Source organism: Crocodylus porosus, unplaced genomic scaffold, assembly GCF_001723895.1.
Source record: "Crocodylus porosus isolate Cpor-Errol unplaced genomic scaffold, CroPor_comp1, whole genome shotgun sequence".
Lineage (NCBI taxonomy): Eukaryota > Metazoa > Chordata > Crocodylia > Crocodylidae > Crocodylus > Crocodylus porosus.
This window is the reverse complement of record NW_017728943.1, coordinates 130,006,059-130,019,172: the sequence shown is the minus strand read 5'-3', so window position 1 is coordinate 130,019,172 and position 13,114 is coordinate 130,006,059. Positions and strand designations below refer to the sequence as shown.

At 45.7% G+C, this 13,114-nt stretch overlaps 1 protein-coding gene across 1 annotated transcript in view; it reads right to left on the bottom strand.

Moving 5' to 3' along the window:
- Positions 1 to 100: 100 nt before the first annotated feature.
- The window catches only part of IFNGR1 (interferon gamma receptor 1), a 37,611-nt gene continuing 24,597 nt past the window's right edge, over positions 101 to 13,114 (bottom strand). The window contains exon 8 of the transcript XR_002103744.1: positions 101 to 111. The gene's annotated coding sequence lies outside the window, so the exon portion shown is untranslated. The remainder of the gene's footprint in view (positions 112 to 13,114) is intronic.

The window sequence follows — 13,114 nt, the reverse complement described above, 5'->3', positions numbered from 1 at the left end:
GGGAGGGTGTGGGTGGGTACAGTGTTTGTGGGTTGTGTGTGTGTGTGGGAAGGTTTGGCTGTGGGATATATGGGGGGAGGGTTTAAGGATACATGGGAGCCCCCACATGCGCTCCTGTGAACCAGTCAGCTTCTGCTCCCACCCCGCAACAGCCTAGAACCCATGGACCCTGCAGGACCTCCCCTGTCACAACCAACAGCAGGCAATCCCAGTGTGGCCCATGCCCATTCTGCACAGCCCAGCTGTGGTGCATCTTGTCACCCCTTGGTATACAGTGTGGCTAAGGTGGCTCCTTCCAGATGCTGCCTCCAGCCCCATGGTAGTGGTGGGGACCAGCATGCACAGTTGCAACCCTACTCACCCTGTACTGGCTCCGGGCTTGCCCAGCAGTAGCAGCAGCAGCCACTGAAGCAGCAGCAGCTGCTGTCACTGCTGCCAGGTAGAAACTGTTGCTTGGCATGTGGAAAAGCAGCCCCTCCCCTTTGCTGGGCAGTTCTTGGTGCAGCCACCCGGACCCTGCACCACACCAAGCTGCCCTATGGCTCCAACACCAATGCCACTGGGTTGCCCTGAGGCTGCTCTGTACTGTTACCACTGCTGCGCATGGCAGCCCAGAGATGGAGGTGACAGAACTGTATGGCAGCCTGGTACAGTGCAGGCTCTGGGTGGATGCACCAAAAACTGCCTGGCAGTGGTGAGGGGGAGGGACAGCTTTCCCCTGCGCTGAGCAACAGTTTCTGCATGGCTGCTGCTGCCACTGCTCAGCCCAGAGGGGCAAGTCCAGAGCAGGCCCTGGGGAGCAGGCTCAGCAGCGGCAGTGCAGGAGAGAAATTGCTGTTCAGTACAGGGAAAAAGCAGCTTCTCCCCCTTGCTACTACCAGTGCTTTCTGGTGCAGCCTCCCAGAGCCTGTGCAGGGCTTACCTGCATCTTCTCTGTGCTTCCTGTGTGGGCAACCAAAGCTGCACTGATGCAGCATAGACACAGGGCAGCCACACACAGGCTCCAGGTGGTTGCACCTGGAATCACCAGTGGTAGTGAGAGGAAGGGGCTGCTTTTGCCCCACACTCAGCAGCAGTTTCTGTCCCACACTGCTGCTCAGCCCAGATGAGCAAGCCTAGAGCTGGCACAGGGTGCTTAGGGTCAGGGCTGCATGTACTGATCCCCACTGCTACCATGGGGCTAGGGGCAGGAGTGGTGGCAGTCCAGCTGTGGACCTGCCCCAGCCCTGCTGCATCCCCAGGGGGTGGCACGAAGTGCCACAGCCAGACAGTGCCTCAGCTGAGCAGGACCAAGGGACCTGCTGCAGGTCAGACAAAGCCCCTCTGTGGGCTGGATATGGCCCATGGGCCATATTTTGCCCACCCCTGCATTAGCATTTGCTACCAGGGCACACTCTTGGCTCATATTCAGCTTATTGTCCACTATAACCCCAGGTCCTTTTCTGCAGAGCCAGTCAACCCCCAGCCTATACCAGTGCATGGGATTGTTCTATCCTAATGCAGGACTTTGCACTTGTCCTTGTTGAACTTCGTGACATTTCTTTTGGCCCAACGTTCCAATTTGTCTAGGTCATTCTGAATGCTTGTCCTACTCTCCATTAGGGCTGCAGGAAATTTCACTGGGTGTTTCATTTTGAAGCTGTTTCAACATGTTTTGAGTTCAAAATAGCAAAATCTAAATGAAACAAAAGGCTTCAAGACAGTCTTGAAACAAAATGATGGCACTCGAAACTTTTGAAACATTTTGAGTTTCGAAGCTGGGCTTGCTTTGCTTCAGTGCAGATTCCAGCTGGCAGCGGCAACCTGCTGTCATCCCACAGGCAGATCTGGGGGCCTGTGCCCCCTGGGAGGAATCTGGCACAGCTCTGCAGCCCACCTGGGGGTGCGGGCCCCCAGATGTGTGCACAGGATGACAGGAGGCTGCCGCTGCTGCCTGGGGCCAGTGGCAGCAGTAGTTATCCCAGCGCTGGGTGCAGGCTGTGCCCAGCGCTGGTCCCAGGTAGCAGTGGCAGTGTCAGCCTCCTGTCGTCCCATGTGCAGATCCAGGGGCCCAGACCGGAAGGAGTCCAGCACAGCCCTGCAGTCCTTCTGGGGGTGCGGGACCCCAGATCTGCATGTGGGATGACAGGAAGCTGCCACTGCCAGCAGGTACAAGTTTTCCTTTCAACTGTTGGAGGTTCAGTTTCCCAGAAACCTCTGCACCTATCTCCTTGAAATGTGGCAGGCTTCATGCCCTCAGAAGGGGCTACCACCCTTGCAATTTTCATCTGAACTAGGCAAGAAATGACAAAGTTTTAGGAATTTTCATGATTCTGCATTATAGCCTATGGGCAAAATATTGAAAGCTTTTCAGTGAGAGGCTGTTTCTGTATCTTCCTGATTCACTGCTTGAGGCTCACCCTATCCAAACTTTTTCAATAAACAGTTTCAATAAAATGAAATGGAACAGTGCTTTGAAATGAAACGACAAAACAAAACACTGTCCCTTCAAAACGGTGAAAAGGAAGTCAAAATGAAACAGTGCTGTTTTGCACAGCTCTACTCTCCAGCGTATCTACTACCCCTAGCTTGGTGTCATCTGCAAACTTGCTTAGGGTGCACTCTATGCCAGCATTTCTCAATCCGTGGGTTGCAACCCAAAAGTGGATTGCGAGAATATATAAAATGATAGCAAACAAACGTCAAAAATGGATTCTTCTTTAAGAGAGAAAAACATGGGAAACTGTTTTTTCCCTTGAAGGCTGTCAAGACTTCCAGCCTACAGTGGGCTGTTTGGGGCCCCTATGCTCCTCCCTGTCCTCCCCTCGCACACACTGGGGTGGCACTGGGTCAGGACTGGTCATCAATGTTTACAAATGTGTCCTGGTACAAAAAAGGTTGAGAATCACTGCTCTATGCTGTCTTCTAGGTCATTGATGAAGACATTAAACAAAACCACCCCAGGATCAACCCCGGGGCACTCCAGTGGGTACAAACTACCAACTAGATGTTGAGCCATTGATTACTACTGTAAGAGTGAATTTAGTTGGGCTTCTGGCCTCCCTGACTAGAAAAACAGACAGAGACCAGAAGTGCTGATACTGCTTATTTCAGTTATGTTTTGAGATTAAAAAAAAAATTTAAAGAGTCCTGCATTATTACTCTGTGCACAGATGTCCAATTAAGTAAGCTTGTTTTAGTTTCTTCAGGGTCGTATTTTTTTTCTCTTTTTCTGTCTTAAGTAGAAAAATGCTTGAAAACTTAGAGAGGAGGAGGATGCCTTTGAAACAGACAAGTGAGTGATTCCCCTTGTTGTATTAAATCTTCCCTGTGATCACAGTAGATGCCCTAAATAAAGAAAAGCTGGCTCGGTCGGTTCTGATTCAACCACAATGCAAAATTTGATTTCTTCCACAATTTGGTGCCGTGACTTGGATAGAGACACCCTGAGTGATCAGTTGGAACACAGACATCTCTTCACTGAAGCCCTGGTGCCAAACCAAGGCAAGAGAACTTTTGAAATCTCTATTGAGGCTTTTCAGTGAGAGGCTGTTTCTGTATCTCCCCGATTCACTGCTTGAGGCTCACCCTATCCAAACTTTTTTTCTGCCAGAACTCTCAGACCCACTGTGTAAGTAGTAACTGTGAGTAGAAAGAGTTAAGGTTAAAGACTCTGTGCTGCTGTTGTTAATGAAAGTATTTCCCCATGTGAATTGAGTTAAGTTCTGTAAAGAACTATGAGGTCTCTCTGAGGCCAGGAGTGGAAACCTTGTGCAGCTGCCCTGAGGACACCAGATTTTTTCTGTGTGCTCTTCGAAAGCAAGGGTGCAAGGTGGAAACTCTTAGAGTGTGAGTGGTTTCCATAATAAGCATTGACCAAGGCTGAGACTAAAGAAATGCTCTTGAACCTTGTGCCTCAATGTAGAAATTCCCTTGTATGTATTGAGAAATATGAGCCATTGACCAGGTCTGAGACTAAGGTTGGGTTCAGCCACCACAAGGCTGTCCAGAAGGGCAATTCTGAATGCAAGGGGGCCCAACTGGAACCTTGTGACCCAGTGGACAGGTTTACCCTTTCCCCACCCTCATAAATGAGTTGTGTCTAACTCAACTGCATTGTGTGCTGTTATTGCAGTGGAGTCTTGTCCGTTCCTGTATGAAAGACGTGTGTGAATTGAGTTTAAAGATATGGGGAGTGGAGAGTCTAAAGGCGCACCGGCTCCGCCAAAATGGACTCCAGCATTGTACACATACACACACTATGGTCATAAAAGTTGTAAGTTTCTAGACAAATGGAATTGGTATACCAGAGATGTTTTTAGCTGGCAGTTTCCCCTGGAGGGAACATTTGATTTAAGTAAAATTGTTCATCTCTGCAGAGACCTTGAATTAAGAGGTAGTAATATACCACTGACTCAGTGGGACACATTTTTTGATTGGTATGAAGAAACTTTCAAAAGACGTCAAGAATCTCAAGTTCAGAGTCTTAAGGACTCCCAAGAGAAACTGAAATCTCAGATAAAAGAATTAAAACAGAAAAGTGAACCAAAAGGGGGCCCCCCCATCAATAGTACCATCAGCACCAAAACAACTTTATCCACAAATAACTGAGAATGAATCTGCAGAAGATGTATAATTGATTTTTCTTGATGTGCCACCCCCATATCGGCCCCAGGCACAATCTGAACCTGAAGAAGTCCAAAGTAACCAAATAGGCTCTTCTGGCAGGAGTAGCCCACCTCACCAGGAAACTATCACTCAACAACTGTCACCTGCTCCTGGGGCATGCCCACGTGCACCGGAGGCATGACGTCTGTCTCCTGAAATCTCAACCCCCCTCCTCTTGTTTAAGGCTGGTACCCAGTATGGTCCATCCCCTTCTTTAAAATCTAAAAAGGCTCAGCTTATGCCTTTACATTAACTTCCAGGGCAAGGTCCAAATGGGGAAGCGACAATCCTGGGGACATCTGGACCCCAGGAGATTTCCTAAACCTTGTTAAACAATTTCCCAACATCAGAGAGGAAACCCAAAAATTTAGAGTTAAATTAGACACTGTAATCCATTGTTACGATCCAACATGGGCAGATTTGAACCAATTAATGAAAAGTGTTCTGCCCTCTGAGGTCCCCAACCACCTCATCACACAGGCTACTTGGCCTACTCAAGACCTCGAAATAGGAGATCATTTAGCAGATGCCCAAAGATGCCTCCTTGAGGCTGTGCTTAAAATTTGCCCCAGGAAAACTGACTGGGACAAAATACATAACTGTAAACAAAATAAAGGAGAATCCCCAGCAGACTATGTGGACCGCTTGAAACTAGCATTTGAAAGACATTCTGGTATTGAAAATGCAGCTGAAACTGCCCCAGAAGCAGTTGCTTCTGCTTTTGTCCATGGACTTCTTTCTAAAGTCCAGGAACAGTTGTGCACAATTGCTGTAAGGTGGCAAACTAAGCCACTTTCAGAACTAGTCACCATTGCAAATCACTGTACAACCTGCCAGGAAAAGAAAAAGGAATCCACGGAAACTAAGCTAATGTCATTACAAGACTTTAGGCAGGGGCAGAAGCCGAGGTTTCCATCAAGAGCAGGGGATGTGGTCATGGGATGGGATGAGGAGGATTTCAGTCTCACAATAATGACAGTTGTCATTATTGTGGCCAACCAGGACACTGGAAGGCTCAATGTCCTCACTGGCCTGGCCAGCCAGGGATGACGTTTAACCCGCCACCACCTCCTCTCACTCCATTCTCTGTCCCAAATCAGGGAGCCTCCTGTTAGGCCAACCTGAGGAATAGCAACAACATCACAGCCCCACTTCTCCCACTTAAAATGATCCCTTCGTTTCCTGCATGATAAATGGCATCTCTACAAAATGTTTAGTAGACACCGGTGCAAGCTGCTCTACTCTTCAAGCTGAAGAATTTTCCACAACTCCCCTCTCCTCTGCTGTTGTAAACGCTGTAGGAATTTCAAATCAAATAGTTCCTCATCCTGTTTCCCAACCATTACATGTTTTTCTTGGTCCTGTTTCTGATCAACATGCCTTTCTCCTTAGTCCTTGTTCTCCAGTTAATTTATTAGGCAGAGATTTGCGTTGTAAATTTGGCTGTACTATTTATTGCTCTCCTAACGGTGTTTATTTAGATAGCAGCACTTGCTGTTTTAGCTAGCTCACCTCCTGCGCCTAAGTTCCCTGATCTTTCTGTGCTGCAAGAAGAAATCATAAAAACTGTCCCTCCATTTCTCTGGTCCCATGCTAATGTAGCAAGACAAATCCATACTGCCCAACCTGTAAAAATTAAATTAAACCCAGCTAAGTCTTTACCCAAAGTTGCTCAATACCCTTTATGTCCAGAAGCTGAAGAAAGGATACGCTGCGTTATAACTGCCCTTTTAAAGCAAAGTATCATTGTCCTGACAAAGAGCTCTTGTAATACACTTATTCTTCCTGTAAAAAAACAACAACAACAAAAAACAACCCTGGAAAGAATACCTATCACTTTGTACAAGACCTTCATGTGGTAAATTCTGCAGTTTTACCTACTTTTCCTGTTGTACCAAATCCAGCTACTATCTTGGCCTGTATTCCTCCTAATGCTTGTTATTTTACTGTTGTTGACTTGTGTTCTGCATTTTTCTCTATTCCTATATACCCTGATAGCCAGTTTCTCTTTGCATTTGCCTATCAAAGACTTCAGCATACCTAGACGCGATTGCCCCTGGGCTATACTGAATCCCCTTCTCTTTTTTCTCAAATTCTGAAGAAAGATCTAGATGACATAATATTTAAAGAAAATTCTGTGCTTGTGCAATATGTTAATGATTTGCTCTTGGCATCAACCTCCCTTGAAGCCTGTAAAACTGATTCTTTAATTCTCCTCACCTCTCTTGCTCTAAAAGGCCATAAAGCATCTAAAGAAAAGCTACAGCTTTGTCTTCCTCGTGTCCACTATTTAGGTCATGATATTTCTGCTGGAGAATGACTGCTTTCCTCTTCCAGAATAGAAACTGTTCTTAAAATCCCTAGACCAACTACTGTGTCCCAAATGTGTACCTTCCTTAGCATGGCCGGCTACTGCCGTCAGTGGATGCCTTTATAGTCAAGCCATTCCAAAATCTACTCTTGTTAACACTCCTGAGCCTTTACCCTGGACTTCAGAGATCGAAGCCACTTTTGCCTATATTAAACAAGCTCTGTCGCAAGCTCCTGCCTTAGGCCTTCCCGATTATACTAAACCTTTTATTCTTTTTTGTCATGAAAAGGACAGATTTGCACTTGCAGTACTTACTCAGACACATGGAGACAAGGACCGTCCCATTACTTATTATATTTCTGCTCTTGACCCTGTTGCAGCCAGATTTCCTCCATGTCCCCGTGCTGTAGCTGCAGCCGCCATCACTGTTGAACTTTCCTCCACCCTTGTATTAGGTTCTCCTCTTACTGTTGCTGTCCCACATTCTGTCGCAGCCCTTTTACTAAAAACAAAAACCCAACACCTTTCAAATGCTAGATTAACTAAGTATGAAATCTTGCTTCTCTCTGCTGGAAATGTCACCCTAAGTAGGTGACCTGTTTTAAACCCTGCTTTCCTGTTACCTACCCCTTCAGATGGTGAACCCCATGATTGCATTTTTGTTACTGCTCACCTATCAATGCCCCGCACTGATCTAAAGGACAACCCCTCGCAAAACCCAGATCTCGTATTCTATGTTGATGGATCATGTCAAAGAAACTCAAAAGGTTCCCTTGTTGCAGGATATACAGTATGTTCCCAATATGATGTTATAGAAAGCCATCACTTACCTAACGTGTATTCAGCTCAAGTTGCTGAGCTTGTGGCCCTCACCAGGGCTTGAACCCTGGCCTCTGGTGCCTCTGTTAATATTTAGACTGATTCTCGCTATGCTTTTGGTATTGTACATGATTATGGTCAACTTTGGAAAGAAGGAGGCTTCCTCACCTCAGGAGGTGCCAAGATTAGTAATGGTCCATACGTAAATACCTTGTTGAATGCTTTACAGTTACCTTCTGCTGTTGCTATTATTAAATGCCAAGCTCACCAGAAACCTTACGATGATGTTACATGTAGGAATGCTCTGGCAGACTCCGCTACCAAAGCTGTGGCTATTTCCACTCCTCAAGCTATGCCTGTGTTTTTGTCTATTCCAACTGACCAGTCTCCATTGGCAAGTCTTCACGACATTGCCCTCCTCCAAGATCAGGCTCCAGAACTAGAGAAACATACACGGAGACTGGCTGGGTGTTTGTTACACCCTAACCATTTGTGGTGCTCCCTGGATGGCCACCTGGTGGCCCCAATGGCCCTTCTTCGTCATCTTGCTCGCATACACCATGGCATGGCACATGTGAGCAAAGGAGGGATGATAGAAGCTGTTAAGCTTGATTGGTTTGCTCCAACTTTTTCATCTGTGGCTCAACAGTACTGCCACACCTGTCCTATTTGCCAAGCCCATAATGTGGGAAAGCCTGTAAAAACAAAGAAGGCAGCACCCCCCCGTTTGTAAATTTACAATTAGATTTTATTCAAATACAGAAATGTTGTTATTATGAATATGTTCTTGTTATTGTATGTATGTTTTCTGGATGAGTAGAAGCCTACCCATGTGCAAAACCATCACTGTAAGCAAAAAGTTGCTCAGAGACTTTAGTCCAACGTTTGATATTCCTTTATCCCTAAACTCTGATAGAGGAACTCATTTTACTGGACAGGTAATGAAAGAAGTCTGCAAAGTCCTGCAGATCCAACAGAACCAGTCATCACTGGAACCTTGCTGGAAAGGCCCATTCCAGGTACTCCTGACCACCAACACTGCAATAAAGTGTCAAGGACTCCAGACATGGATTCATGCTTTACACAGTAAGAAAACATCAGCCCCGTTAAACCCAGAGTCTCCTCCATATTGATCTTGTAATCAGCCTCCACAGACTGGTAGTGAGCCTAGCACCTGCCAGCAGGAGAGCTCAAGATCAGTAGTGAGCCAAGCACCTACTGGCGAAGAGGATTTGCCACTATATAGCGAAGAGGATGTGCCCCAATGACACCACTATGCCCTTTGGGACAAGAAAAAGGCCTCTACCTAGTTCCTGGTTCCCGAGGTGGAGTTGGTTAGTTGTGATTTGGGTAGTTCTTAGTATTTCCTTTTGGGCCATCTTGTATGAACTTGACTAATCAGTTATAAGAAACTCTGTAAACCAAACTACACTTCCACACCGACAAAGAAGATCATTTCATGAAAATATGTTCTTGTCTTCAGTTAATCAAATTGAGATAGATTTAAATGTCTCTTGTTGTTAGATATGTAGTCATGTCCCTATCTATTCTACTGGAGGAATACCCATGATACCAGTACCCTTGAATGCAACTTAGATGTTAGCCCCTTACTATTCAGATCTTCATGGAAACAAAACTTGGGAGAATGTAAATTGCAACCAGTCTATGTACGATTAGCGTATGCCACCCTTGGAAAGTTCTGTTGGACCTGTAATAGATCTCGTGTTGTAATAGGAGTCGGTAAGTGCAAGGTAGAATTTAAAATAAATGGTGCTTGGTTTTCTAATGGTTCCTAGATATCCAACTACCCCCCTGCAGGTCAATCTTCAGGCTATTATTCACAATGGATGACGTCCCCATGATGTAATACAGGTGGATATATTGCACTAGCTGGTCACTATTTTGTGTGTGGAGATAAGGCCTATAAAAATCTTCCCTCCGGATGGAGAGGAACGTGCTATGTCTCCATAGCGCATCCTGCCTTTTACTATTAAGCCTCACTTACCTAAAGGAAGAATTTGCAATATTCACGAAATTACAGAAAATCAAATGTTTTGGGGTATAATGATCCCCAGCTATGGCGCAGGCTTAGCTATGTCTGAGATAAAGAAAATTGCAGCATCTCTGGAAAAGATTGCTAATGCTACTGCTGATACTTTTGATACAATAAATACAAAAATGAAGGAAATAAGGCAAATGACACTGCAAAACCAACTTGTGTTAGATTATATACTAGCCAGCAAAGGAGGAGTTTGTGCTTTAATAGGTAAAGAATGTTGTACTTATATTCCTGATAATTCAAAAGAAATCCAGGATTTAAGTAAACATATTCAAAAAGAAGCAGCTAAATTGCTTGAGTCAGATAGTTGGAATTTGAGTTCTTGGTTTAGCTCTATTTTCAGTTCCTTAGGCTCTACTGTCATTTATAGTTTGTTGATCTTGTTTGTTGTTTTTATTGGAATATGCCTAGTGTTTATGATAATTCAATGTTGCTTAAACTGTGCTGTTAAGCAAATGAGGACTAGCCCATCAACCAGAAACGAAGTATATAATGTGTATGTGGAAATAGCAGAAAGTAAAGAAAAAGAAAAACTAGAAGTTGAAAGGCTAATGGCTATAAATATCTAACTTGCTGGAAAAAAAAAATTAGGGAATGTAAGAGTGAATTTAGTCAGGCTTCTGGCCCCCTGACTAGAAAAACAGACAGAGACCAGAAATGCTGATACTGCTTTTTTCAGTTATATGTTTCGAGATTAAAAAAGAAAATCCTGCATTATTACTCTGTGCAGATGTCCAATTAAGTAAGCTTGTTTTAGTTTCTTCAAGGTCATATTTTTTTCCTCTTTATCTGTCTTAAGAATAAAAATGCTTGAAAACTTAGGAGGAGGATTCCTTTGAAACAGACAAGTGGGCGATTCCCCTTGCTGTATGGAATTCTCCCTGTGATCACAGTATAGCCCTAAATAAAGAAAAGCTGGCTCTGTCGGTTCTGATTCAGCCACAACGCAGTTTGATTTCTTCCACACTACTCTGTGAACCTGATGCTCCAGCTGCTTTTCTGTCCACCTTACAGTCCATTCTTAGCTTGCTAAGAATTTTGTGGGAGACCATATCTAAAGCCTTGCTAAAAATCAAGGTATATTGCATCCACTGGTCTCCCTGCATCTATGGAGCCAGGTACCTCATAGAAGACAATCAGGTTGGTCAACCATGACTTGCCCCTGGTGAATCCATGCCGATTGTTCCTAATCATCTTCTTTTCCAAGTGCTTCAAGATGGATTCCTTGAGGATGGACTCCATGATTTTTCCAGGGATGGAGGTGGGGCTGACTGGTCTGTAGTTCCTTGAATACTCCTTTTTCCCTTTCTTTAATACAGGCACTATATTTGACCTTTTCCAATCATCTGGGACATCTCCTGATTGCCATGAATTTTCAAAGATGATGGCCAATGGCTTTGCAAGCCAACTCCCTCAGCACCCTTGGGTACATCCCATCCAGCCCTATGGACTTGTATATGTACAGCTTTTCTAAATAGTCCTTAACCTGTTCTTTTGCCACTGTTGGCTGCTTACTTCCTTCGCGAACTGTGCTGCCTAGTGCAGTAGTCTGGGAGCTGACCTTGCCTGTGAAGACTGAGGCACAAAAGATACTGAGCACTTCAGACTTTTATGCATCCTCTGTCACAAGGTTCCCTCCACCATTCAGTAAGGGACGCAAATTTTCTCTGTTCCTCCTCTTGCTATCGACATACTTGTAGAAACCCTTGTTACCCTTCACATCCCTTGCTAGCTTCAACTCCAATTGCACTTGGGCCTTCCTGACTTCATCCCTGAATGCCTGAGCAATGCTCTTACACTCTTCTCTAGTTATTTGCCCAAGTTCCCACTTCTTTATAAGCTTCCTTTTTCTGACCTAATTTACTGAAGAGTTCCCTGCTAAGCCAAGCTGGTCTGCCATACTTGCTAGTCCTCCTGTGCATTGAGATGGCTTGTTCCTGTACTCTTAGTAAGGCTTCTTTTAAAAGTATAGCCAACTCTCCTGGACTCTTCTCTCCCTCAGACTGACTTCCCAAGGGATCCTGCCCATGAGTTCCCTAGGTGAGTCAAAGTCTTTTTTTCTGAAGTCCAGGGTCCTTACTCTGCTGTTCTCCAAACCTTCCTTTCCCCAGGATCCTGAACTCAATCATCTTCTGGTAACTACTGCCTAAGTTGCCATCCGCTACTACATTCCCCACCAAATCTTCCTCTTTGTGAGCACATGCCTCAAACACGCACAGTTCACCAAACACTCAGCAAACCAAAGGCATAGGCAGTTCTGGATCACTTACCTTTCCTAGATGGCATCTGGTGCCTGGCTTCTATTCCTTTTCTTCTTGTTGCTCCCAGCAAACTGCCTGCAACATATGTGATCCCTAGAAGGAGCACTGGGGGTGGGGGGATGTGCTCCAAGAGTGCTCCGGCTGGGAGGGGGGCATGGAGAGCGCCTGTGCCCCACCCTGAAATTGGCTCCGTTGGCAAGACATCAGTGGCAGAAGTGCTGCATGCAGAATTCCAGGCACTTATGTTGCCACTGCGCTTGACTGCTGGGGGACCACCCCCCAGTTGCCATGTTCAGCTGCTGCTGCTCCCTCCCCCCTGCTTGTGCCCCCCCAGACTTGGGAGGCACCAGTCGCCCATGGCCTGCAAACTGCTTACCCTCTTTGCAGCCTCTGTTTGCTAGCTCCTTGGTCACTGGCTCCCTCAGCTGTTTCCAGGTAGGAAGAGGAAGAGGAAGAGGGGGACAAACAGTTCCATTTTCAGCAGTGGTTCCAGGAATATTGTCAGTTTATTGCAATGCTTGGGACCAATGATGAAAATGGGACTATGCCAGAATGGGACCATACCAGTGAAGATAGGAAATATAGCCACCCTACATTTGATCTTGATAGGCAGCAACTACTGAGCAGAAAGAAGTGGTGTAAGCTAACACCCTAGACTGGGGCAGACAGGTCTCAGACAGTCCTTGGTTTGCACAATCTTATCCTCCTGCAACAGCATTAAAAAAAAGTTGCATAGCAAAATAACCATCTTACAACTATACAAAAGACTAACTTCTTCCAAGATGAAACTATTGACTTCAAGGAGATGGTATTAAAAGCATCTTTTAAAACCCAGTGAAGCAGCCTTAGTTTAACTTAGTCTCAGTTAGGCTCCGGAGCAGACACCCCCTCAGCAGCCGCAGAGCCCCCTGCCGACCCCCAGCACAGCTGGAGGTAAGTGGGCTCATGGTGGGAAGGGGTTAACTCCTTGCTCCCTGGGAGGAGGCGGCTGCGTGGAGGTGGGCCGGGTCAAGCCCC